This window comes from Platalea leucorodia, assembly GCF_965183815.1.
Source record: "Platalea leucorodia genome assembly, chromosome: 22".
In the NCBI taxonomy this organism is placed as follows: Eukaryota; Metazoa; Chordata; class Aves; order Pelecaniformes; family Threskiornithidae; genus Platalea; species Platalea leucorodia.
Genome location: NC_138844.1, coordinates 3,891,717 through 3,915,669, shown reverse-complemented (window position 1 = coordinate 3,915,669; position 23,953 = coordinate 3,891,717). Strand labels below are relative to the sequence as shown.

General features: G+C 51.2%; 1 protein-coding gene across 14 annotated transcripts in view; it reads left to right on the top strand.

The window, feature by feature from the left end:
• The window catches only part of MAPT (microtubule associated protein tau), a 63,337-nt gene that overhangs the window by 4,066 nt on the left and 35,318 nt on the right, over positions 1 to 23,953 (top strand). For 10 of the 14 annotated variants that reach the window (XM_082331948.1, XM_082331950.1, XM_082331939.1 and 7 more), the window contains exon 1: positions 6,094 to 6,171. The exons of 1 other annotated variant lie outside the window; for it this stretch is intronic. The gene's annotated coding sequence lies outside the window, so the exon portion shown is untranslated. Of the gene's footprint in view, positions 1 to 6,093; positions 6,172 to 6,352; positions 6,485 to 6,805; positions 6,927 to 13,291; positions 13,348 to 23,953 lie in introns of those variants that run through there. 3 more of the 14 variants (XM_082331944.1, XM_082331946.1, XM_082331947.1) reach the window with 3 other exon arrangements.

Here is a 23,953-nt window from a genome sequence, read left to right as displayed (position 1 = left end):
CGGAGAGTCCCGAGTCCTTTTGTGCAAAGAAGTGAGCTGAGGTGGTCTTATTTCTGCTGGTGTTTTAATCTGGAGAAGATGCTTTAAGCTTGCTTGTTCATGGGCTGATGGGAGAGAAGCAGAGCAGTGCTGAAGGGCGTCCCGTGCGCCCTGCGGCACAAGGTGCTGCCTGATGCTGTAATGTGCCTGGTGACAGCAGATGGCTCCCAAAGCCCCTCTGGAACCTGGAGGGACCCAGGGAGCACGGGCTCTGGCCTGGCCCTGTACAGCCCCGGCGGGCAATGAGCAGCGGCTGAGGGTGGGTGCCTGCGGCAGAAGAACTGGGACGAGACCAGAGGCGCTCCAGCTGGTGTGTCCTGCTGGTGCCCCGCAGGCTAGAGGTCCCCGGTGCCTCCGTATTTGTGTGCATGTGGTAACTTCACGGCAAAACCTGTCAGTGGTACTGCGTAATGCAAATACGTAATTCCTTGTACCAGGAATAGTGTGGCCAGCAGGAGCAGGGCGGTGATGGTGCCCCTGCGCTGGGCACTGGGGAGGCCGCCCCTCGAATGCTGTGCTCAGCGCTGGGCCCCGCACCCCAAGGCGGCCATGGAGGGGCTGGAGCGTGGCCAGAGCAGGGCAGCGAGGCTGGGGCAGGGGCTGGAGCACAAGGCTGGGGAGGAGCGGCTGGGGGGGCTGGGGGGGCTCAGCCTGGAGAAGAGGAGGCTGAGGGGAGCCCTCATCGCTCTCTGCAACGGCCTGAAAGGAGGCTGGAGCCGGGGGGGTCGGTCTCTGCTCCCCAGGAACAAGCGATGGGACGAGAGGGAACGGCCTCAAGCTGCACCAGGGCAGGTTTGGGTTGGATATTAGGAAAAATTTCTTCACGGAAAGTCAGGCCCTGGCCCAGGCTGCCCAGGGAAGTGGTTGAGTCCCCATCCCTGGAGGTGTTTAAAAGCCGGGGAGATGTGGTGCTTAGGGACATGGGTTAGTGGTGGCCTTGGCCATGCTGGGTTAATGGTTGGACTTGATGAACTTAAGGATCTTTTCCAACCTTAACGATTCCATGATTCTATGAATCCTCTGCCTTTAGAATAGGGTTGAACTCTTGCCCTGCCTTAAGCTCAAGGAATAAAGATCGCACTGGTGCCTACACCCATCTCTGCTCCCCTGTGAGTGCCATCCTGTGGCAAGAACAGGAAAGACTTCAAGGACAGGCAATCTACCGATGGCCACCAGCAAACTGCCCAGGGCCAGCAGGAGCAGTTGAGGACTTCAGTCTGCAGACACAGTGGTATTGGGTAAACAGCCTGTTTCACCCCAGAGCGGTGTTCCCTGTCTCTCTGCAGAAATGGCAGAGCTGTGGTGGCTGCTCTCCTCCAGGAATAAAGGTCCTTCTGGCTGCCGGCAGCTCTGAAGTTTGTCAGCAAAGGGGGCAGCTAACGCCAGAGCAGCGATCAGGCTTCAGCCCCGTGAGCTGCTGCTGGCATCTGGGTAGAGGCCGTAAGCACCCCGGGGTTGCGCTTGAGGGAGCGGAGCTGCTGGGGCCGTCAGCCTGGGTATGCAGACATAAGGGGATCTTGAATTCTCTGCAAGCGCTCGCTGCCCTCCCGTGATACCAAGGCCAAGCGAGTCTTGGCTTTAGGTGGTGTGAGGCCAGGAACTGAATAATTCCCACAAGGTCACGTAAGTGAATGCATCCTGTAACTCCCTAATGAGTCAACTCTGTCTCTTACAGATACAGAGGGTTTAAATGATCTGGAAAGCCTCTTGTAGCAGGTAATTTAGAAATGGAATAATGATTAATTAAAAAAAAAATCCTTAGGGGTATTGGGTCTTCTGTCTTCTATGTGTAGGTGTTGGGCTCTGCATGCCTTCCATACCGCTCAACTGAAAAGAAAAAAGAATAACCTTTTTCCAGCTGGGGTGGGGCCATAGGGAAGTGTATAAGATGCTGTAGGTGCCTCGGTCTCAATTTGTCAGGTCTCTCCATTTGCTAAAGTGATCAGAGGGAAAGTGGTGAATTTGTTTTTCCCGTGCTCAGTGCTGCTGAGAGGCGAGGACCTTGCTGGCTGGCTCTTTCTGCTGAGTCACAGCCTGCTCGCTGCCTGTGCTGTCCTAACACCCAGGGCGTTTCTGTCTCTGATTTACGCCTTTACAGTGCCGCCGGCCTCAGCGGGGGTTACAGGGGTGTATCATGCTCCAGTTGCCTGTGAAAATGAAATGCAAGTTGACTTCAGTTGGAGAGAACTGCGTCCGAATTGCAAATATGTGCATTCGGTTTCAACTTGTGAGGAACGGAGCCAGCTGAGCTCTAATCCCCTCTCAAGCTGCAAAGTTGCATGCAGGGCCAGAGCTGCTGTGGAAGGTTTGCATGAGCTTTGTTCTGGTCTGCTTAGCGCAGGCCTGGCTTACGCCTGCTGTTGCTAACAGTGTACAAGCATGGCTGGGAAAACTGCTTGTGTAACGCCCAGCTACCTGCCGCCATCTCCGTGGCGAGGCTTCAGAGCAGGGCGAGGTTATGAAACCCAGCTGGCTCCGTGGTCCGATGCCATGTCTGCGTTAGCCGCCGGGCCCTGGGAAGCAAGTCTGGGGGCTGCATCTGCCTGGGGCTTCCTCATTTAGGAGTGGGTCATCCTGTGGTCTGTCAGCATGCAATAGCATCTGGAATTGTTTCAGCAAGATCAATCCTATCTCCTTGCTGGAAACCATTTTGAAAGCAATTAGTCCATTTCCTTATTTTTTTTTTTTTTTAGGTGAACTTTAACAGCCAGGTTGCAAAAGGGATCTGGGTAGTACTGTAATGGAATTAAGCTAGCGCAGAATTTGAGTATTTATTTCAGCTAGGACCATTATGGTTTTGCAAAAGCCATCCTTAATCTGAATTAAGTGACTGAAATGAAGCAGCTTTTGGACAGATGAGGCTCTGGGGACATCAGACTTAAAACCACTGTAACCCAGAATTGATCACACAGTTGCATTTCTGCAGGTCAATTCCCACTGCAGGTGAGACGTGAGGAATCGTATCCTACCTGCCATGGAAAACCTTGATACAGTTGTGAAGCAAATTGCAAAGCTCACCTGTGAGGAAAATGAGCCCTGTCTTATGGATGAGGGAACAGATATGGAAGCTAAATGCTTAATGCTTTGCTTCCTAAAGGTTTCCTTTATAATTTGATGTTAAAAATAGTGTCTTGTTTCCGCCTAGCAGCAGTACGGGCTGAAAAGAATGGAGGGGAAGAAAGAGCCTGGGCTGAATTAGAATTGTAGGCTAAATTCACAGATCCTTTTTCCTATAAACAAAACGACCCTATGAACAAGAAGTGGCCACAAGAGCTCTGTGCAGTAATTAAAGTCTGCCTCAGCTGTCAGCCTGCTGTGTGTACAGGTAAGAAATCTGCCCGCAGAGTGTTGCTCTGCAGTTCCTCTTAGCTGGCGCAAGATCTGTCGATTACCGTGAGCTCATTCCACTTGGGGTCGGAGCACTCGGCTGTGCTTCGGGACTCGGACCGCTCCAGCAGTTCCCGTAACATCTCGGTATTGCTGCAGCAGCGTCCTGCATCCATCCAGTGCAAACCAGTGTGTGCCTGCCAGCGCAGGGAGCAGAAGTGGAGGGCTGCTGTCCCTGAGATGTAGTACAAAATGAGTGTCGTGCAGCACAGTGGGGCTTTGCATCAAAGGGATGGACCTGCAGCAAGCCTGAGATGCACGTGTTAAGGTGCGGGGAGTGAGGCACCTGAACAAGGGAGTCTTCTCCCAGTTGCTACCCCTCTGACGTGGATGTTCAGCCCAATTTTTTGGCCCTGCAGGGTGTTGGTGAGGAGGAGAAGCTGGATGTAGATTTGATTATTTCTTTGCAGTAATCTTGTTTACCAAGAAGATCCATGTGCTTCTGTTTCTCTGAACACAGATGGAATTAAACAGCACAATGCTGGGTCTTTGCTCATCCTGCCTTAGATAGGACTGCTTATGATACTGAGTATTTTATTTTCACGTACTGGGCCGCCAGGCTTCTGTGGCTGTGCCCTGGGCCAGGACAGGAAGGTGCTCACTTGTGCAATCGCAATCTTGAGGACTGACTGTGGGGAATCATTGCTGTTTTACCTGAGGCTGGCAGTACTGTGGTCCATCAGCTGATGCATTTAATTCTTGACTAGCCTTTGCCAACACATCTTCTAAATGGCCAGAATGTGGTAAGAGTGGCTGTGCCTGGACACCAGCTGGGACTGGCTAATGATGCTTCCCAGCCCACGATTTCTTGGATCCAAAAGGGACTCGGTGCCTGGTGAGCTGAGAACTCGGACAGGCAAAGCTGCCTTTTGGTTTCGTCGTCTTTAGATGAAGAAATAGACCTGTTAGAGGATGCTCCACTGATTCCAGTCAGTCTTGTGTTCCTGGTACATCTGTACTGCCTGTAGGAAGAGCTGCTGTTCCAGAATTGGACTCTAGCTGCTTGCACTGTAAGTTCAAATTCAGGTTGTTCCTTGTTGGCTCACAAGCACGGATCCCCTTAGCGCTGGAGTATTTATTTTACATTTCCAAAAGCAGCGGTATTTTTTTTTTTTTCAGAGAAGATGTGTCTACCCTGGGATAATTCTCCAACCAATTTATAGTGGGTACTTTTTACCCAATTTAAAAATGGGCAGAGAAGAGCCATTCCCCTGGTTTTAGATGCCTCATCTGTTTCTACTGACCTGGAAAAAACTATCTCAGTGTTGCATGTTCATAAATCCAGTTTTTTTTTTTCCCCTTCATATTCACTTTGTACTTCTGCAGTTATTGATATTGTAGTAAGAGAAGGGCTTTGACTCTCCACGGGACTACAAGACCTTGAGACCTTTATTCCAAACCGAGATGGACCATCCCCAACCCAGTCTGCTTTTAAAAACCTCTGGTGCTGCAGGTTCCACATCTGTTTCTCTTTTTTCCCTATTGAGCTTTCCCCTCCACAACCTCTGCCAGAAGCCTGTTCTAGGACTGGACATTTGCCCTCGATTTGCACCTGACTGTTTCTCAGGAAAAACTGAAACCTGGAGCCTGTCTGACAGAAGAACCCTCCTGCAGTTTCTCCACTAAATCCAATTACCAGGGATGGTAACCCTGTAATACAAGGCAGTAATTCCATCAAGGGATCTCCACTGTGTCCGTAACGCTCCCGAGCAGAGCCAGAGCATCTCGCCGCTTTTCCAGGTGGCTGGAAAGGTGGAGGGGGATCTTTTGGGGGATCCTTTGGGAGTATGACTTGTTTCTTCAGCCTCTCCCTGCAGTTCCCATCGCTTCAGGCTGGGTTGTGGGTTCTGTGTTGGGGGAGCCCCAGTGCTCCTTTACACCACTGCCTGCCTCTGGGTGATTAACGTGTTCCCTGTTGAATCCATCCCACAGATGCTAATTAAAGCTGCCCACCACTGTTCCTCCACGCGTGCTGTGGAATCCCAGTGCCAATCCATTGCACGTGTAGTTGGAGGTGCGTGGATAATGGCCGCAGAGCTGCAGGCCTTGGGTGGGAGAAGGCTGCTTTCCCTTTGTTAGTCTGGAGCTTACAAGTGGATGAGATTAAACCTGGGTGGCCACATGCCACCCAGGTTTAGTGCCACCCAGGTTTAATGCCACCCAGGGGCTGGTGAGGAACGTAGAGGGATGCTGTCAGCAGCTGGTGAGCTGTTAGTATTGCCGTCTCCTTGGGTGTTGAGGGCAGTGGCTGCCAGCACAGCTGGACCTGAGGTGGTGAATCCAGCCCCTGGGGCAGGTGTCTGTGTGGGATGCCTGCACTAAACGTGCAGAAAAGGGGAGCCGGGGCTGGGAGAGGCGGTGCCGCCCATCGCCCCCGGGGCTCAGCCCCTCAGGGCCCAGCACAAAATGGCGCCGGGGGCGGTTGGGAGGGGAGGGGCGGGGCAGCGCGCGAGCGCCCCCTGCTGGGCGGGGCGGGGCGGCGCCCGCTTCCCGCAGACAAAAGACGGCGGCGGCCCCGCCCCCCCCGCGCTGCGCATGCGCAGGGCCCAGCCGCGCAGAGCGCTCGGGGGGGGCGAACGAGCGGCGCCGCGCATGCGCCCTGCCTGCCCCCCCCCCCCCCCCCCCGCCGGCTCGGCGAAGGTTCCGGAGCTCGCGCGCGCCCCCCGCCCCGCCCCGCCCCGCCCCGCCCGCGCCGCCGCTGTCAGTCGCCGCCCGGCTCCGGTGCGGACTCCCCTGCAGCGGCAGGTAGGGGCACGGCCTGGGGCGGCGGGAGGGGGGCCTGGGGGAGGGGGGTGCTGCACGGCCGGACCCCCCTCTCCCCGCTCTACCGGCGCTGCGTTTTGCCGTCCCCATGCCAAAGGCGTGAAACGGGTGGAGAGAAAAAAAAAAAACCAAACCCAAACCCAGAACCCCAAATCCAGCCATTTCAGCCTCAAAAATCGCCGCGGAGGGGCGTGTCACCCCCGGTGCCGGTTTGCCCGGGGGGCCGCCTCGGCAGCCCGGCGGCTGCAGCAGTGCGAGGGGCGTCCCCTGCGGCAGCGCTGCCGCCCGGCTGCAGGTGCGCGGCGGGCGGGGTGGCCGGTGGGGAGGGAGGCAGGCAGGGGGGAGGATTTTGGTTTTCTTTTTTTCTCCCCCTTTTTCGCCGTTTTTTTTGCCCCGTTCCCTGCGGCAGGTGGGGCCGGGGGCTCTGCCGGCGGGGCTGCGGCAGGAGGGGTGGGCAGCGCCTTCCCGCCCCGGCGCGGTGCCATCTTCTGCAGCCGCCCTCGGGGAGGGGGGGGGGGAGGCTGGGGGCAGCTGTAATTAAAAAAGATAAATTAATCAATAATAGAAAACCATGAGGAAAAGGCGTTTCAGAAGACGGAGCTGTCCACGCCCAGCCTGAAATTTGGGGGTGGCAAGCGTTATTGAGGTCAGGGCACCCTGGAGTTGCCTTTGTTGCATCCCCTAGGTGCCCGGCCGAGGGATTCTGATATTGAAGGTTAACAGCGCGGTTGCCCAAGGTGGGTTCCTTTGCTGTTAAACCCCGGGTGTTTTCCAGCCGGGCTGGGGATGCTGGTGCCGAGCCCTGTGGGTTTGGGGCTGGGGTGGTGCTTCTTGGCGTAACCGGTGGTGTCAGCGGTCCCTGGATGTGCCTCGCACCTCGCAGCCATCCCCGTGTTGTGCTGAAATTGCCCCCTTGATCCCTTTCATTAGCCTCTTTCCGTGCTGCCTGTTCTTTCTTGTCCCAAAATCTTCCCAGGCGGGGCGTGGGGCTGGTCTGGGGTTTGCCTTTTTTCCTTTAGTCGATGGGTATTTCTTCATTTTAAGTTTTAACTTCATGGATGTGAAAAGGGAAGTTTCCTCGCTAGGTGTTTCCAGGCGCGCTGCGTGGCACACCTGCCCTGCTGGCTTGGAGCAATTAAACCCGTAAGGAGTAGAAACAGCTTACTTCAGGGGAGGGATGGAGATTTCTGCCTGCATCCCAGTCTGCTATGTTAGCACAAGGGAGGATTCGGTTAAGAAAGATGATTTTTTTTTTTTTTTTTAACACATTGAAATGCAATCCTGTTCTTCGTTCGCAGAGGGCAGCTGCCATCACTTTAAAGGGAGTTTCTCCTTCCATTTGCTGGTGGTACCACCACGCGAGGTGCAGCTCCATTTGCAGCGAGAGGCTGGTCTTGCTTAGAAACGGGCTTGCTGGAACGAGCAGCTGAGATGAGCTAAGCTGTCACTTCAGCAATTTGTATGCAGCGTATTCCTGAGCTGCCCTGCGTTTATCTGCGTGGATGTGGGCAGATGTCTAACGCGTGTCTGAATGAGTGGAACAAAATTCACTACTGAGAATCACTAATTCGTTCTGTCGAGCAATGGCTGCCCTTACATCCAATACAGGGCTTTTACCTTTGCTGCCAGTACCTCAGATTTGGAGTGTTTAATGGTTTTCCTTGTGCTGTTGAAATTTTTTGCATTTTTTTTCTCAAGGTGGTCAATCAAAACAGCTCTCAGTTGGGCATTTACAGGCTGCTCTTGAGAGAAGGAATGTTAAAATCTTATTCTCTCTAGAAATGAGAAATAGTCTAACCCACTTACACTTTGTTCCATCTTGATATGCAAAATGCTTGTTTTTTCCCCTAAGATGTGCAGCTAAGGAGAAAAGCAAGGTGCTGGCTGACTTAACCGTAGCGCATGGAGGTTTTCCAGGCAGATAATTCACACCCGATGGTGCTGCATGTTCCTATTCTTGCTCTAGATAGCATAATGATGTCTGGAAGGAGGTTGTGGCATGCTTCCCCGTGCCATCCCCCAGTGCTAGCAGAGGTACCTCATGCTGCTGAATGCCCTTGGAAAGGAAGGCTTGTGGAATTAAGATGCAGGTGGGGTTTGTTTTGTGAGACCCAGCTCTTGTGCTCTGGGGAAATGTGATGCCTGTCCCACAGGTTGGTTGCTTGGGTCTCCATCCTCTATAAGGCTTGATTGCAGCATGAGAGGATCTTGGGACAGCTGGGTCTTGAACACGTAGAGCTTAAAATGAGCTCTGTTTGGTTTAAGAGGTTATTAGGCCATTAGTGTGTGCACGGAGGTGTGCAGTGGGTCTGTCTTCATCTTGCACAGCAAGGTGGCCAGAAGTTGACCCTTGGGAAACTTGAACTAAATCAGCTCTGCCTGGTTTAAGGAGTGAAAGTGTGAAGCGTGGTTGTCGTCGTTTGAAGCCCTTAAACGAAGACTCTGTTTCTCTCTAAAAAAGGACCATTTGTTCAGCCCTGCTCCGGAACAGCTCATTGCTGACGTGCAGCTTTCAGGTGAATTTGTTGCAAAGGTCCCATCTGACACAAACATGAGACACATGGAGATGATGTGGTCTGTGCCTGGGAGAGCAAGGCTCTTAGCTACTCTGGAAGGGGCAGGTGGCATCACAGAGAAGATGCGGATATTTAGCTTTCATCAGCTGGGATTAACTGAGATGAGGACAGAAGTGGCAGAACCTCTGTGTGCCCTGTGGGGAGCTCCCATGGAGAGGAGATGGGTCCAGTCCCTTCAGGTGACAATATGCAGGTGACAAGTGCAGTAGTATGGACTTTGTGTCTCTCCCTCCCTCATTACTCGCCCTTTTCAAGTACTGTGTTAAGTATTTACGGGTCAGGCTTCTAATTTAGTCTTCCTCACCCTGCATCAGTTCCTCTGTATCGCCTTGCTGCCCTCTGCTTCCAGCCTCTTTCTTCCCAAGGCATTTCGTTCAAACTGTCCCATTCCCTCTGTGCTTAGTAAACTGCGGTTTCAGCAGGACCCAGCTGGACCAAGTAAACATATTTATCCGTCCTGAACAAGTAGTGCTGCAGCTCTCTCATTTCCTTCCCAAAAGCCATGGGAAGTCTGCTCCCCTGGCCAGGAGAGCAGTCCTCATGGGATGAAAACGAGGGAGATGTGACACTGCAACTGCTCTTTCCACGTTGAGGCTGAGCCCGGTGTATCTAGTCAGGGACATTTGCAGCATGCCAGTAAGGTGGGTGTCTTAATCTTCTGCCTTTCATGTTCCTCTGCTTCATTTCGAAGAACTGTATTCTTCATTGCATGCTTGTTGATCTGTGTTGCATCACTGTCTTTTTTCAGGGTTTTGCCAGCCGTGGGATTTGGAAGTGTTTGGGTACCACCTTGCTCCTTGCATATTTGCTGGGGCTTAGCTGTGCGGTACTTACTGTGTAGTAGGGGGGAGTAGAGCAAATTGCTCCTTGATGACATTTATATCCTCATTTAGAAGCTGGGCTTTGCAGCATCATGGGGCTGTTAGAAACAGCTGGGGAAAGCTACGTTGAAAATGCTTTTGAGATGGTGTCTCTGCCATTTCTTCTGAAAGCCTGTGTTCATCAGCATGGGAGTAGCAAATTGTCCTGACGCTTACAGCAACACAACTGTAAGCGCTTTGCCCGTCGGAGTGTCTGTGTGCGCCTGTACGGGCGTTTGGCGTTGCCGTTTGAGGTGCGGGTGCTGGGGTGTGTCCGCGTCCAGACTTTCAGACAAATCCCTTTTGGTTTGCGAAGCGTTGAAAATTGGATCATGAAGCAGCGTCTGAGGGGAAGTGCTGAGGGTGGCCGTTCCCTTTTTTTCCCAATAGGACTGCTATTCAAAAGCTGGAAGAAAGCTGTAGATTTGAGTTTGTCGTGAGCAGAATAAGCTTATTTTGCTGAGGCTTGGTTGTTGTCTCTGCATCTTTTGAGGGAGTGCTGCTAATTTAGCTGTAGCAATGCTCTGACACTTGATGAATTAGTCAAGAAGGAATCAGGGCCCTGGCTTCCACCCAGCTCCCAGTATTTTCCAGCTTGCTTAGAGTGCTGGTTGATGAGGTCAGTCGGCTAGTAGGTTGGCTTATTGCTTCCTAGGCTGTGTGCTGGCTGTACATAGGTGTGGGGCTGGACTGTGAGCGTTGGAAGCTTGTAGTGAAGTGCCCTGGACTTGTGACAGACTCGTGGGTCCTTCATCTGGGTGATGCTGAGAGGGTGCGTGGCACGTCAGGGCTGTCTCTGGAGATGCTGGAACATGGCACAGGTTTAGGAGGGTCGTGGCTCTGCACGCAGGTAAAGCAGCCAGCCCCTGAACAGCGGGGACGTGTTGTGCTCTCTGGGTACCCAGCTTGTTCTAAGGTCTGCAGACCCGTGTAGTCTGTGAAGAAGCACTGTGAGCCCTTGCAAAAGCAAAATGGACCTCTCTAGCTGTATTAGAACAGCTGAGGGTGTTAAACAAAATCAGAGATGATTGTTTCCCTTGTGTATCTGCCCTTTAGCCAGCTGGAGGGGGAACCCCAGCCTCGGTGTCTTGGTTATTCCCAGCCTCTGTTCAGAGACGCACCAGCTGATGTCTTGGGAGGCCAGCAGCTCTCGGAGGATCTCTCGCTGGTGCTGCAGTTGCATCAGAGCTGGGCTGACTTTCTAGGTTTTTCTGCCCATCCAGTGTAATCTCTGCTTTCTACCTCAGGAGCTTTGCTTGCTTAACCGTGGTGTTTAGACTCCAGAGGTGGTGGCATGGTGTCTGGTGCTCACCCCAAGGGCATGTCCTTGTAGTTGGGGGTGCTCATCAATAAAGCAGGCGGTGCTGTAATGCACGGGTTGCCGGCAGGGCTCTGCCTACCCGTGGACACAGAAAAGAAAGGAGGTAATTGCAGAAGTAACTTGAGCTGGATTGCTAATCCTTGCAGAGCAGTGCAGAGATGTTCCCACTCATCTCAAACCAGTCCTGGGAAGAGCATTAGGATGAGTGATCCTGGGCAGAGGTCGGTGGGCTGTTTGGTGGCAGGCAGCCCTGCCCGGACCTTGCAGAGCACCAGGCTGGCTCAGCCTTGCCAGAGGTGCAGCCCTCCCTTTGGATCACTGCGGCTTCTTGGAGATGAGTGGTGGAGCACCTGCTCTGGGCAGCATTGCTCCTGCCTGCCTTTTTAGCACGAACAGCCCTCGATGCCAAGCTGTCTTTGCATATCACCCCAGGATGTGGTGGGTATAGCAGAGAACTGTGGCCCTTGTGTGGTTTTTAAGGTGGGCACAGCTCTGGTGTGAGGGACTGAAGGAATCTCTGAATCTCTTCTTGCAGCAGGATGGATCTCCTCCATCTGTGAGCTGGAGCTTTGTTTCGCACTGAAATCTGCCGGTTGTAGGCTGTTTTTTAAAGTGCCTGTGGAAAGCATATGCAGTTTACACCAGAGTCTGGAGGAGATGTATCTGTGCCTTTAGGCTTGAGTGGATTTTCATTGCAAGTCTAATGAGCCCTTCATGCTCCTCAGAAATCAGTCCACTGATTTTTCTCTTTCCCTTCCAAGCAGTCCTATTAGTAAAGGCAGTCATTACATGTGGTGTGGCTCCTGTTTTCAGTGTCTTTTCTTTGAATATCCAAGGAAAGGGAGCACCGGGGGATACCTTCTGTTACGCTAAAAGGATTATCGCTGCAGTTGGGCTAATTATTTCCATCTTTGCAGCCTCCCCACTGTACCTGCCCTGACCTCTCTTAGAGTAGATCCCGTATCACTGTCTGTCCATCTTTGCCCCTGTGCCCTCCCTCAGTACTCTTGAATTGCTTCGGAGCGGTTGGTGGGCTTGCACCTGATGTAATTTCAGATGGATTTCATCAGTGTGTCAAGTCACTTGCTGCAGAATGAAATTCCTTGAGGTGTTTGTAAATGGCTCAAAAACCTAAAGAAGCCTCTCCCGTGGTCCTTGAACGCGTCCAGCTCAGCAGTGTGCATGTTTGTGCTGGCCTGGAGATCTGTTTTTGAGGTAAATCAACCGTCTTCCATACGTTGGAAAGAAGCGTTTGCCGAGATGCCCTTTTGAAGTTGAAATTGGAGAAGTAGGGGGTGTTCAGAGTGGTGAAATTCTTCCCTGCCTAAGAAACGTTTCATCTTTTATTTGATCAAAGCTTGACTTAGGTCCTGGGTGTGTTGACTTGGTCTTACCATGAAGGTGTGTGTCTTGCTCACAAGCAGCTCTGCTCGCTCTTTCTCTCAAATGTCATTTCATGGGTGCAGGGAACACATCTGGCCAGCTGTGCACGGTCTCGGTTGAGTTGAGGGCAGAGCAGGTCTGTCACAATCAAGATGAGAGGAAAAGTGATGGGCAAGCAATGTTTTTCTTGGCTGGCTGCTGTGGCTTGGTATATCCAGGTAGCAGAGCGAGTCTTTGGCAGAGGGGGAAGGGGATTATTCCCCAGTGGTGGGTGGGGAGCGCAGGGACCACGTGAGCTCTCATCAGGCTGAGATGCAGCAAGACGTGAGTGGAAGGGGGACAAGAAGGGGGTCAAAGAGATGGAGTCAAGCTAACTGAGGGCTGAGGGGATACGTGCATGCTGCCTTCTCCCTGCGTCCCTGTCCTGGGAAGGGGCTGTTGGACCTCAATGGCTGGAGGTACGGTAGTGGGAGGGCTTTGGGAGTGGCGATCAGCAGCGTGTCTGCACGGCAGCGTCAGAACTGTGTGTCCAGGCTGAAAACTTGCTTGCACTGGGCTTATAGGTGACAAAATGTTCCTGTCCTGGTTTGCAGGGCTCAAGGTGGGTGTGTTCATTGTGTGGTTAGTTTGAGGACATAGCGATGATAGAAGAGGTGTGCCGGAAGAGACTTTCCTAAGAGAAGGGATAATCCAGCGGGATGAGCTTCCTGGAGCTTGGTTTGTAGCTTTAGCCTTTTGTGAACTCTCAGGGTTATGTGTCAGTGCAGGCTGGTAAGAGGAGCCTCTGTATAAAAATGCAGCTTTCACCTGAAAGCGTACTTCACTTCGGTATGGTCAGAAGTAAAGGAAACCTAAGAGATGTAAATATGTCTCATGTTCCTTCCCTAATGCTGACCCACCTTGTACAAAGTGCTGACTAGCTCCATGCAGGTGCTGACTACTTTATTACCCTCCCACTGCAGATCCTGGAGGTGATGGGCTAAGAGCTGCTGGGACTGAATTACCTTTGTGGTTGAAGGTGAGACCTGTGGTGAAGCTGGCTTGTGTGGTTGTGTTACAGAAGTGGAGCTTCACGTGCTCTCTGCCGGTAGCCGTAGCTTGTGGTATCAGACCTCGGGTGTTAGTGAGCCCAAAGCTGGGATTTAATCCAAAGTCCGAATTGCCTTTTGTGGTTCATTTTCAGCTCCCACTTGCTTTGAATTCGAGGGCAGACTTTACCCTAAGCAAATTCTGCGCTCTGAAGTTACTTCTTTATATGTAGTTTTACCTATTGCCTCATCAGCGTGACAAACGATGCTGCCCTGGAGCTAGCTGGAGGGGTTTCTAGAAGTAGCTTTTAACAATGGACATCTCCAAATTGGACAGAAGACTACATGCTTTTCCCTTGGCCTCTTCTGGTGTAATAGTGGAGAGCCTGGTAGGCATATATAGGCAGAAGTAATAAATGTTGCTGTTGGGTACAAAAAGGAAAGCAGGTAAAAAGTCCAGCTCAAGATCTACTGCTCAAGCTGTGGTGCTGCTTGTAGTCGCTGCCTATCAGTAAGCAAGAGAACAGATTCAGAAAGGATGGGACTAAAATGAGGGTATTGGACCTGTGCTGTGACAAAGGGAGTGACTCTCTGGGGCTTGCGAAGACGAGACTTGGAGGGGTTGCAGTGGTGGATGCATGATTGGAAAAAAAGGGCAACTGTGAGCTGGAGAAAGGAGTTGACCACGGTGCTCCCGGGTTTTGTTCTCATCCTGAGCACTGGGTGCGCCTTGGGCACCTGCCAAATCCAAGCACCATGTGCACACGTGGGCATGCTGTCCTGTCTCCTTTCCTTTCTCATCAGTCTTCCCTGTTCCTGTCCTTTTTCCCTTTCATTTTAAATCTTGCCTGGCAGGCCCAGACCCATGTTCTTCCGCAGTGCCCCTAGGAGCCTCTTCGCTGAGGCAGCCAGTGCTTGCCTGGCCCTTGCCTTGGGTAAGAGCTCAGCAGCTGGACTTGCTGAGAGCAAGATGGGGCCCAGCGCCCTGCAGGATGTACTGGGCTTCCAGCATTGGGAATCTCTCATCTGCAGCACTGCTGAGCTGTCATCACTGCATCCTTATTTTGTGGTTTTGTAGCCTACTTTGCATAAGTTTTGCCTTTCCCCTATTCTAGTGTTGGCTGAATTACCTTGCCAGCTCCTCCCTTCCCCCAGGTTCCTCCAGGCGAGAGGGGAAGAGAGTCATGAATACTGTTTAATGTGAAGGCACTTATTAATGCTTAATCTCTCAAAAATGTCACTGCTTTTATTGTGTCTAATAATAGGGTTTATTGTCACGGCTGTCTGAGGGCCGTGCTCAGCTCCAAAGCATGTTTCATTAGTTATTTGTTGCTCATGTACTCCCCTTATGGAGGGGTTTTTGACTCCATGCATTTGTTTGCTGTATCAACATCCAAGAACCTCTTGGCGCTTAGGTTGTTAAAGGGAAGAATCCTGTACTGTGGTCGTAGCAGTGCCTGTGTGCAGATGAAAAGCACCTTACCAGTGCTCGTGGCAAAATAGCTTCAAATTGCCTGGGTGAAATACTAGGAAGTCCTCATTAGCAAGAAGGAGCTGGGCATAGCTGGGTGATGCTGAAGGGAGATCAGCGTGTGTAAAATGAATTTTGGAACTGAGTAAGGATTGCAAAGCATTAAAGTCCTGTAGTCTGCGGAGACAGAAATGCCCTGAACACTTCCGATCTATGAAAATGGGCAGTTCTGTAAGACATAAAGACAGAGTAAAGCTGTCGGGCTGCAGTGGGGTTTGCTTCGCCGCTGCCTGATGCCAGCGTCTCCACCGGCAGTAGGCTGCTCTCTGCCTCCCTCGGTAAGGAATGACAAAGCGCTGTGGCTCTAGGTGTGGTCAGAGCCTCTTCAAATAGTCTGTCTCTCTTCATGCACTGCAATAAAAAGCAGCACTACTGAAATACCGGCAATCCTGTTTATTCCAGCCTTTGTATTAGTGATTTAGAGGGCCTGTGACCTTACCAAACATGAATGGATCCCTCGTAACCTGAGACCAGGAGCAATATTATTTTAAGCAAGAAGTAAGGCTCTGAAGCAGGCTGTCCTTTTATACATATCATATGTGTGACGGCAGAGCTGCATTTAGAGCTGAAAGGGGATAAAATCCCCGAGGAGACTGATTACACCTCATTTATTTTTAACAAATGTAGTGGGGAAGATTGAGCCTGCATTCCTAGACTTGGGGCAGTCTTAAATTCGGACAATTTCTACTCTTCATCCCTGTGGAAAGGAAGATGGGCACCAGCTGGGCTTCCAGCTAATTCCTGGGGAGGGTGAAATGCATATGGATTCTGATTTTTTTTTTAAACTTACTCCTCCTTTAGCCTTTGGGTTGGGAGGGGAAATAATGGTTTTACAACTCTTTGGCTGAATTTATGGTCTGGGTTCCCATGTGGATTGTCACTATTCACGCTGCCTGCATCTGCTTTTTGTTGCAAATCTGCTCATTGGCTTGATAAAACTAGAATCAAGGCAAGACGGATTGCTACCTGATTGTCATCCCGAGTGGCCCAAACCAGGCGAAGACCAGCTGGAGAGAGACACCGGAGTGCTCAGTAGGGATGTGTTTTGTGTATAAAGGTTTTTATTTGCTGTTCATCCTTACTTGAAAATCCTTGTTTGTCTTGTGCCTCAGCATGGTTCAAACCGTGCTCCCTTGTTACGAAAAATAAAGGTAGAAATTCAGCTTCTTCTGGGTTTTTGTTTTAGAAGCAAGAGCTCTGGCTCTCAAATTCTGCTGACTTGTGCTGGGTATCAGGAGACACTACCGTCTCCCACTGCACCTCTCACTTGCTGTTCGTGGCATGGGGTACGAACCTCGGAGCTAAAACAGTGCCCTTGGTGGAACTGCGGCAGCCCACGAGCAGCCTGTTGGGGACTGCGCTCCCTGCGACTGGGGCAGCAGCTTCCCCTGCGCAGAGAGGAGTGAACCTGTTGGTGTGCCCACCCGTTTCCCCGTCGCTCGCTGACTTGGCGGGCGCGTCCCAGTCCTCTCTGTCAGGAGTTGAATGATGCACTCATCCCTAGGCTCTCCTCTCCTCCTGATGTTTTTTTTTTTTTTCTTGAGCTCCTCCAGATTAGGGTTTTTTTTCTGCATTTATCTTCTTATTACCCCTTCCGATACAGATTTAATAAAAAAATGCTGCTTTTACTTTTTAATAAATACTGTTGTGAACATTTTGAGGGAACGGTGTTTTTTCTGCTGTTATGCAATAACATGACAAGGGAGATGTAAGCGTGGCAGAAGTGCTTGACGAATGTCCTATTGTTTGTGGTTTTTGGCCTTTAAAAAAAAATAGACATTCAGGAAACACATTCTGACTTTTGACCTCATCTGAAGTGTCTCTTAGTCGTGAAAAGCAAAAATAATGCAGAAAAGCTAGACAGAAGCTAAAATTGCCTTCTCTGAGCCTTGTCTTGTTGCGTAGCGACTGCTGGGGTGAGGACAAGTCCTTCTAAAGCCCCAAAAGCTTGCGAGATCTGGCATGTTTGTTTCTTTCTAGGGTAAGAAACCAGTGTGTCAAGAACGCATGACTCTCTCCTTACCCTGTGTTTATAGAGAGACTGTCCCGATAAGGCAACCTGCTGCGTCCCAGCGCTGTCAGTCGTCTTTGGGGTGCTGGAACTGGACGCTATGGGGCCAAAGGGTATTTGGTGCCCAGTTTGGGTATCAAGTGGCTAAAAGTAACGGCTTGGTGAAATAAGCACTGTGGGCAAACTCTGCAGCGATGGTTTGTCACAGGAGTGCGTAGTGTGTATTCCTACTGCAGTGGTAAGCTGTGGTTTTTCAGGCAAGCTGGTAGTGCCTCTTCCTGCGTGTGTGTGTCTGAGATGCTCACCCTGGGCTCTGCACGCTTGGAACCTGTAGAAGTAAAATAGCACTCCCTAAGAAAACTCCTCTGACTTGGCTTCTTCCCTAGGACAGGCTTTCTGTCGCTGCAAGAGCGATGCCAGCCACGGTGGTGTGGCAGTAGTTGGAGCAGATGGTGCTGTTGTCATCATTTTAATTTCTATCCATGTGTTGAAACAGCTCAAAATAACTTAAGAAATGAAGGCCCAATCCGAGAAGATACGTTGAATGTTTTCCTTGCCCTGAGAAAATCTCTTGCAATGTTAGCGTCCACAGCACTTCCCTGGTTCTGTCCCATCCACTCTGACTAGGATCACTCGCATTTGTAGGCTAGAGCTGTGGCATGAAGAATCTTTTCTGTTTAATATCTTCATTACTGTGGCAGCATTGAATATTCACAGAACTTCTGTCAGGGTGCGGCAAATGTTGTCAGCACTGTGAAATCAAAGAAAGAGGAGCAGCTGAGATCAAAGTAAGCAATAAACACATACCTTGCGTCTTGACAGCATCTTTCTCAAGCCAGAGGCAAAACCTGGAGGGGCTTGAGGTGCAGCTGGATGGCGGCTGGTGCTGGCACTGCCGCAGCGCTGGCCTCCCATGCTTTCCCCCTCTGCTCCATTGGTGCTCCAGAGCCGGGGTGAGATGACCCTTAGCACTACTGTCACACACAACTTCTGCTTGTGAGGCGTTCAGTTTGTGCTGGTTTAGTGCCTTGAACCACCTCCCGGTGGGGTGTCGGAGCAGTGCTGGTGGTGTAAGGAATAAGGGTGGGACCAAGCAGTATGGTCTGAGCCTGGCTTGTTGAATTGCAGCCTTGCTCTGCTCAGTTTTGAGGTAGGGGCCTCACTCTTTGGATCTCTCCACAATCAAAACATTGTTGCTCTGAGGCCAAGGTATCTACTCTTTTCATCACGTATTTTGGGCCCTTCCTGTGGTGCTGCACTGAATGCACACGTTACCAGCTTGGTTGAGGTGGAAGACAATAGCAGGCACCCAGATCTTCAAGTCCGTTTACAGGTGTAAGTGAAGTTTCCTTCTCATTAAATTCTCTTAATTTATGAGGCTTCTGGTTGCACATTGATCTCTTCTTCTCAGTGTCAGCATCCTTTGAGCCTAGCACCAGACACAGCAGCATCATCTGCCTTTGCACATAGAGAGGTAGGGGAAGGAAGCTGGTGTGCAGCCTGCTCGCTGCTTGCGCTGAGGCCAGCTGGCTTGAGCAGCTCCTGGAAAGTGCAGGATGTGGCCCTTCCCAGCGCAGGAAGGCCTAATCCTGCTTGTGTGTCCCTGGGGGCCCTGGCTCTGTGCACTGCGGCAAAGGTGGATGGTGGCTGTTGTCTCCTGCAGCAAAGAAAGAAAAGATTCATGGGACTGGCAGGAAGGCGGCTGAGTACTGCAGGGGGTTTCTCTTCTTGCAATGGACTCTGCAATTTTTGCACTTAAATGCTGGACGTTTAACTTAAACTCTTCAATGCAGAGTGTGCCGATGGTGTGTCTGCTCTGCAAATGGCTCAGGGCTTGTACTTTATCCCGTGTTCACACCATGTTTCAGACATTTCTCTAGCCCGTGGCTCCGGTGCACCAAATGGATGCTGTTGTACGTGTGCCACTACAAAAGCCTGCGGAGAAAGGAAATTAGCAGAGCTTTGGTTCTCGCACTGGCAGTCGTTTCTGCTGGGTCCTACAGCACGCAGCTGTGCTGCAAAGCAGTAGATTGTAAAATGGAGACGGTGCTGGAGAGCTCACATGAAGATGAACAGCAGAGCTGCTTTCAAGGAGTCGCTGTTCACTAACCTGCTAGAAACGCCTTTATCTGGCGCTTCGGTGGATGACGTCCCGCACCTGCTAGGTGGAGTGGGCGCCCGTCTGAGAGCTCGGCTCCACACTGCCTCGTCAGCCAGCATGGGTGTTTTCACCCTCCTGTTGGTTTGAGAGTGTTTGGTGTCTGGCTGGCTAATAAAGAGTGAGTTTTGGGTTATTTTTCAGCTCTTTGCTGGCTGAATTGCCTTTCAGGAGTTCTGCCTGGGAACCCAAGAAGGGTGTGACAGTGCTCAGTGCCCTCCCAAATTGGCTGTGTTCAGGAGAATGGGGGTGATCCTGTATCTGTCAGCCTTTCCCGGCCCTGGGATGTGTTGTGGTACCCACTGGAGCATGAAATAAGTCCTGTCGGTTTGTTTCTGACCTCATATTAATGAAGAAAATTGTGATAACCATGAGAAACTGCTGGCCACACTAAGAGTCCTGCTTGTGGTAGATTGCAAACATCCGCAGACCAGATGAGCCCTGCCAGGCTCCTTTTACCACCAACTGCTGTGTGAAAGGGACCTTCCTCGACTGCTTATCACGGGAACATCCCTTGTAATTGCTCCACGCGAGCGACAGGGAGGAGTGCAGCGGCCGTCAGTTAGTGGGGATGGATGTCTGTTTTTCTTTCTTCAGGCAGTGCAATCCCTCAGGAAAGCAATTTCTTCCTCCTCACAGTATAATTTGCCAGCCAGGGTGAAGGAGACTTTTGACGGGACAGAACGGTGTCGTGCCGTCAACTCCTAATTCATTAAGCCTGCAGCGGCATTTTCGGGAACTTTTCTTTCCTCTTTTCTCTCTCCCCATCCGGGCACACATTAGCATTACTTTTCTGCTGTTGCTGGAGGGTAACGTGCTAAGAACACGCTGACTTGGGTGCTGTGCTGCCTTCCCTGCTGGATTCTTTTCAGTGGCAGCGGGCAGCCCGGGAGAGCAGCTCCTCCCAGCAGCCGGTGAGGCTGTCCGAGGACTTGGCCGTACTGTCACGTGTAAGCAGTTCAGCCACATCTCGGCATGCAGCGTAGCCTTTGAAAGGCAGCGCAGGGGAAATATTAGGCTTCCACCATTTTCTGTTAAGTGAATAATGACTGGTACAAGCCTGCATGCTGGTGAGCCCGCCTTCAAACCTGCAGCAGCAGGGAAGATGCTCTGATTTCCAGCGGGTTGGGCTGAGCCTGGGATGGGAAGAGTCAAAGAGAATTAGCTGGTAAATAAGATCTCCTGCCTTCTCTTTGATCCGCTCTGCATGTTCAACTGCTTAAAGGCTTCCCAAGCAAGCAGGATTTTGGGGAAGGAAGAATTTATCCACCCATAGACCATCTCACGGCTCTGTGAAATGCATGACTGCAAGATACTCTAGCAGGGGGCTGGGAAGAAATCCGAAGGTAGCCTAGTAAATCCCTGCTAAAGAGGCTTCTCTTCCTTCTATTCACGAAGAGCCTGCTGAACAGATAGGGCAAGCTTTAAAACTACTGTTGCTTCCTTTTTTGCTGCTGTGTAAGCCCTTCTGATCAGAGCTTTAATCTAGCTAAAGTTAGTGGACTTAGAGACAGCCTGATCTTTGCATCATAATATGGAATGAGGAGGGCGATCCGGAGTGCCGACACCTCCCTGGGCAGCAGTCGCCCTTAAACGCCCTCCTGTAAGGGCACAGAGAAAGCTGCGGCCGGGAGGGCTGCTGTAGTAGTGTTGCAAAAGGCTGGTTTTGACTTGCTTAGATAAGCCAGACAAAAAGCGAAAAAGAAAGGTAAGAAGGGGTAAAAAACCACGGAAGGAAGATACTAATAGCGGCAGTAGATGCTGTGGGTTGACGGGGAGGTGCTCGGGTTTCGGGTGAGGTGGAAGTGGAGCCTTGCTGCCCTTATGTCCCCATAGCGTCTCTCAGGAGCTTCCTCTGGTTTCTCTACTCAAGTGCTGCTCCAGAGAGCCCTGCCTGAAGGGGGGCAGCGCAGCTGGGAGCACGCCGGTTGTGGTGTCCGTGGGAGCCTGGCTTCTACTCTGGTTTGTCCCCAGCCTGCTCCGTGACAAGCCTTTTCACCTCTCTTCCCCTTGCAGGGAAGATGGGAATACCAATGTCTTTGGTAAACCACCTTGTACTTCTGTCAATAGCAATTGATGCAAGATTTAGGGTTAATACTCCTACATTGCAAAACACTCGTGTGTTCCCTCAAGCGATTCCCAGCACATTCCTGTTCCTGGAAGAGGTCACATTTGTGGTGCAGAGAAGAGATAGGCAGATAAAACCATTGCCCATCTCCTGAGTCCAGCTACTCTTGCAGCTCGGGCCACGGGCTGGAGTTGTGTGCCTGGATAATCTGGTCTCCTAATTGCCACCCTGCTTGGAGGCAGCTGCTGAACTGGACGTAAGCTGATTTGGGATGGCAAATTCTGTTAGTTTAATTCTCAGCAACACTGAAGAACTTGTCAGCATGTGAGTATCCCTTGGCTTTTCTCTAGCCATGAGCGTGCCCCGCAGACCTTTGCCAGCTGGTGACCCCCAGCAGTTAGCTCTTGGCTGTGGAGAGGTTAGATCTGTAAGGGCTATTTACTGACGGCTCCCTCAGCTCTTGTGTCTTTGAACCCAGCTTTTCTGTTCCCTTTTGATGCTGTTTGTACAGAATCGTGTGGCATCTCGTTGCTTGGGGCTTCTTATCCCTCAGTGTTACCACTCTCCCTTTTCCCCGTCTCCTTTCCCGACTTGGTAATGTCATTAGCTGGTGCGGGAGTTGTTAAATGCCTGGTCTGAGTAACCTTCAGGTCCCAAATGGGTGTGCATGAAGCCAATGTGACCGCCCTTGCTGTGATGGAGGCTCCTGTGTCTCAAAGCTGTTCTGCTGTGAACCCAAACCCATCTCGCATCTGCATGGAAGGTGTCCTGCCTGCAGGGAAAGGTGTCCCAAGGAGTCACTTGAATCATAACATGGAAAAAATGTGAAAAAAATGAAGAAAGGTGCATTTTGGAGACTATATCTTTTGCAGTTCCCTCCTGTTGTTCTAAAAGGCATTTGTCTGTGAACCTGAAGGAAATTTTTCTAGCCTCTTGACGCGATAACTTGAAACTCCATGTAATTTCTCAGCTCACTGCATCTTAGGCAGTGCTTGCGCTTAATGAGATCACCGTCCATATTCCTTCCTCTGTCAGCTTCTCGGAAAAACAGTACTTGGAAAAGTACACAAAGGAGATGAAAAGGAAGTTGCTTATGAATTATGAACAGCCTTTCAGGCTAATGTTATTTCGCGGGGCTGTCACTCCATTTTAATTAAGTAATTCAGATGGAATGATGCTTTTTTTCCAGCCCTGTTTGTGTTTGATCACCTTTCAGAGGTAACACTTAGATAGCTCATGTTTGTTGAATTTTCATTTTCAAGTAACAAGAGTGGATGCTTACTGATTAAATAACGGAGAAAGAAGACACTGCTGCGGCAAAGCACAAGACACAATAGCCACGAGGCTTTACTCTGCCCGTATCTGGAAATCAGCTGGGTGATTGCTTGGACATTTTGTTGCTGGTGTGAAAGATGGAGCTGCGCGGTTGGACTCGGTGATGAGTACCACAGTGTGCAAATCCAGCCAGTGTCTCTCAAAGCATTACGCTCACCTTCTGCTGAAATGTCTCTTGCCTCTGTTTTCTTACCGATGTGTGGCTAGTAACCCCCCGCACCTAGCTGCAAACAGATCTGCCAACGCCTAGTTTATTTTGGGATTTGTGCGTATGTAAATCGAGCCATTAGTTCCCAGACTCGTGATCCCTGGAGCTGCATAGTTTGAATTGCTGCAGATCGAGACTCTACCTCTTCCTCTGCGATCGGGGATAATCCCGCGGCCGTTCAGAAACGGCGGCTGTCGGATTGCGTCCTGTTGATCCTTGGGCTGCGGTTGTAGCCCTGCGTGTTGCTGGGCCCACGGGTGAGTGGGGTGCAGCTGCTGACCCACTTTCCTCGGACGGGCATCGTGGGAGCACTCATCTCCTGGCACCAGCAGGGTTGCGGGGATGCGTTTTCGTGCTCCTTTGTGACAGTGCTAATGATGTCGTCTGGCACAGATTACGCAAGGCTGAGTGCCACCGGAGCACAGCTGTGTGGTCCCCGGCATTTGCTTTCTTCCCCCTCCGCCACTGGGCCACTCTTAATAGGGTACGTTGTTTTCAGCCCTGGTTTTATTTACCTTTCATTGCGGAGAAACCTTTGCCAAGGGATTAAAACTTCGGGCTGCCTGATTTAATTTGGGATCTAAATCTTCCCAGGAGGAGAGTGCTGGAGGCTTTGTGCGTGGTTTGCCGGTGGTTAGCCTGAGCGGCAGCAGAATGAGGGCTCTGCTGGGTCTTTGTGCTGGTGGCGATGTGTCCTGACTGCGCTCCAGAAAGATGTCCGGGGTGCCTGTTTGCTGGCTCTGCAGGAATTGCTGCTGCAGGCCGGGCATGGGGCTGTGTGACACCATGCGGCCTCGTGGTCTGCAGCACAGAGCGGTCACCGGGCAGGAGAAATTGGTTTCCAGCACCTGGGGCTGGTTTATGCCCTATAAACAGGGCTTAAGCATGTTCTAGCTGGGAACTTTTCATGTATTTCGTTCATTTATTGATCTAATTTTCTTTTTCAATCCCGGTTTGCATAGGCCTTCCCCGTTCTCCTTCCCTCTTTATGAAACAGTATTTGTAGCTGTTGTTACAGTTCCTCTTGGAAGAAGGATGCAGCAGTTGTTTCGTTTGGACCAGTTTCCACATGTGTGGGTTGTGCTGGGGCGGGAGGTTGCCATGAGTTGAGCAGTTGGCTTTACTCGAAACAGTGCCACCCCAGCTGTGCTCTAGTAGCTTTTACTTCTGCTGACAGACCAGACCAAGCCATTTTAGTGATGCCTTCAAGCCTAACAAGCTATTCAGAAAATAAATTTGCAGAATATGCAGTGGAAGAAGAGCAGTGCTTTCATTTCTGGCTCAG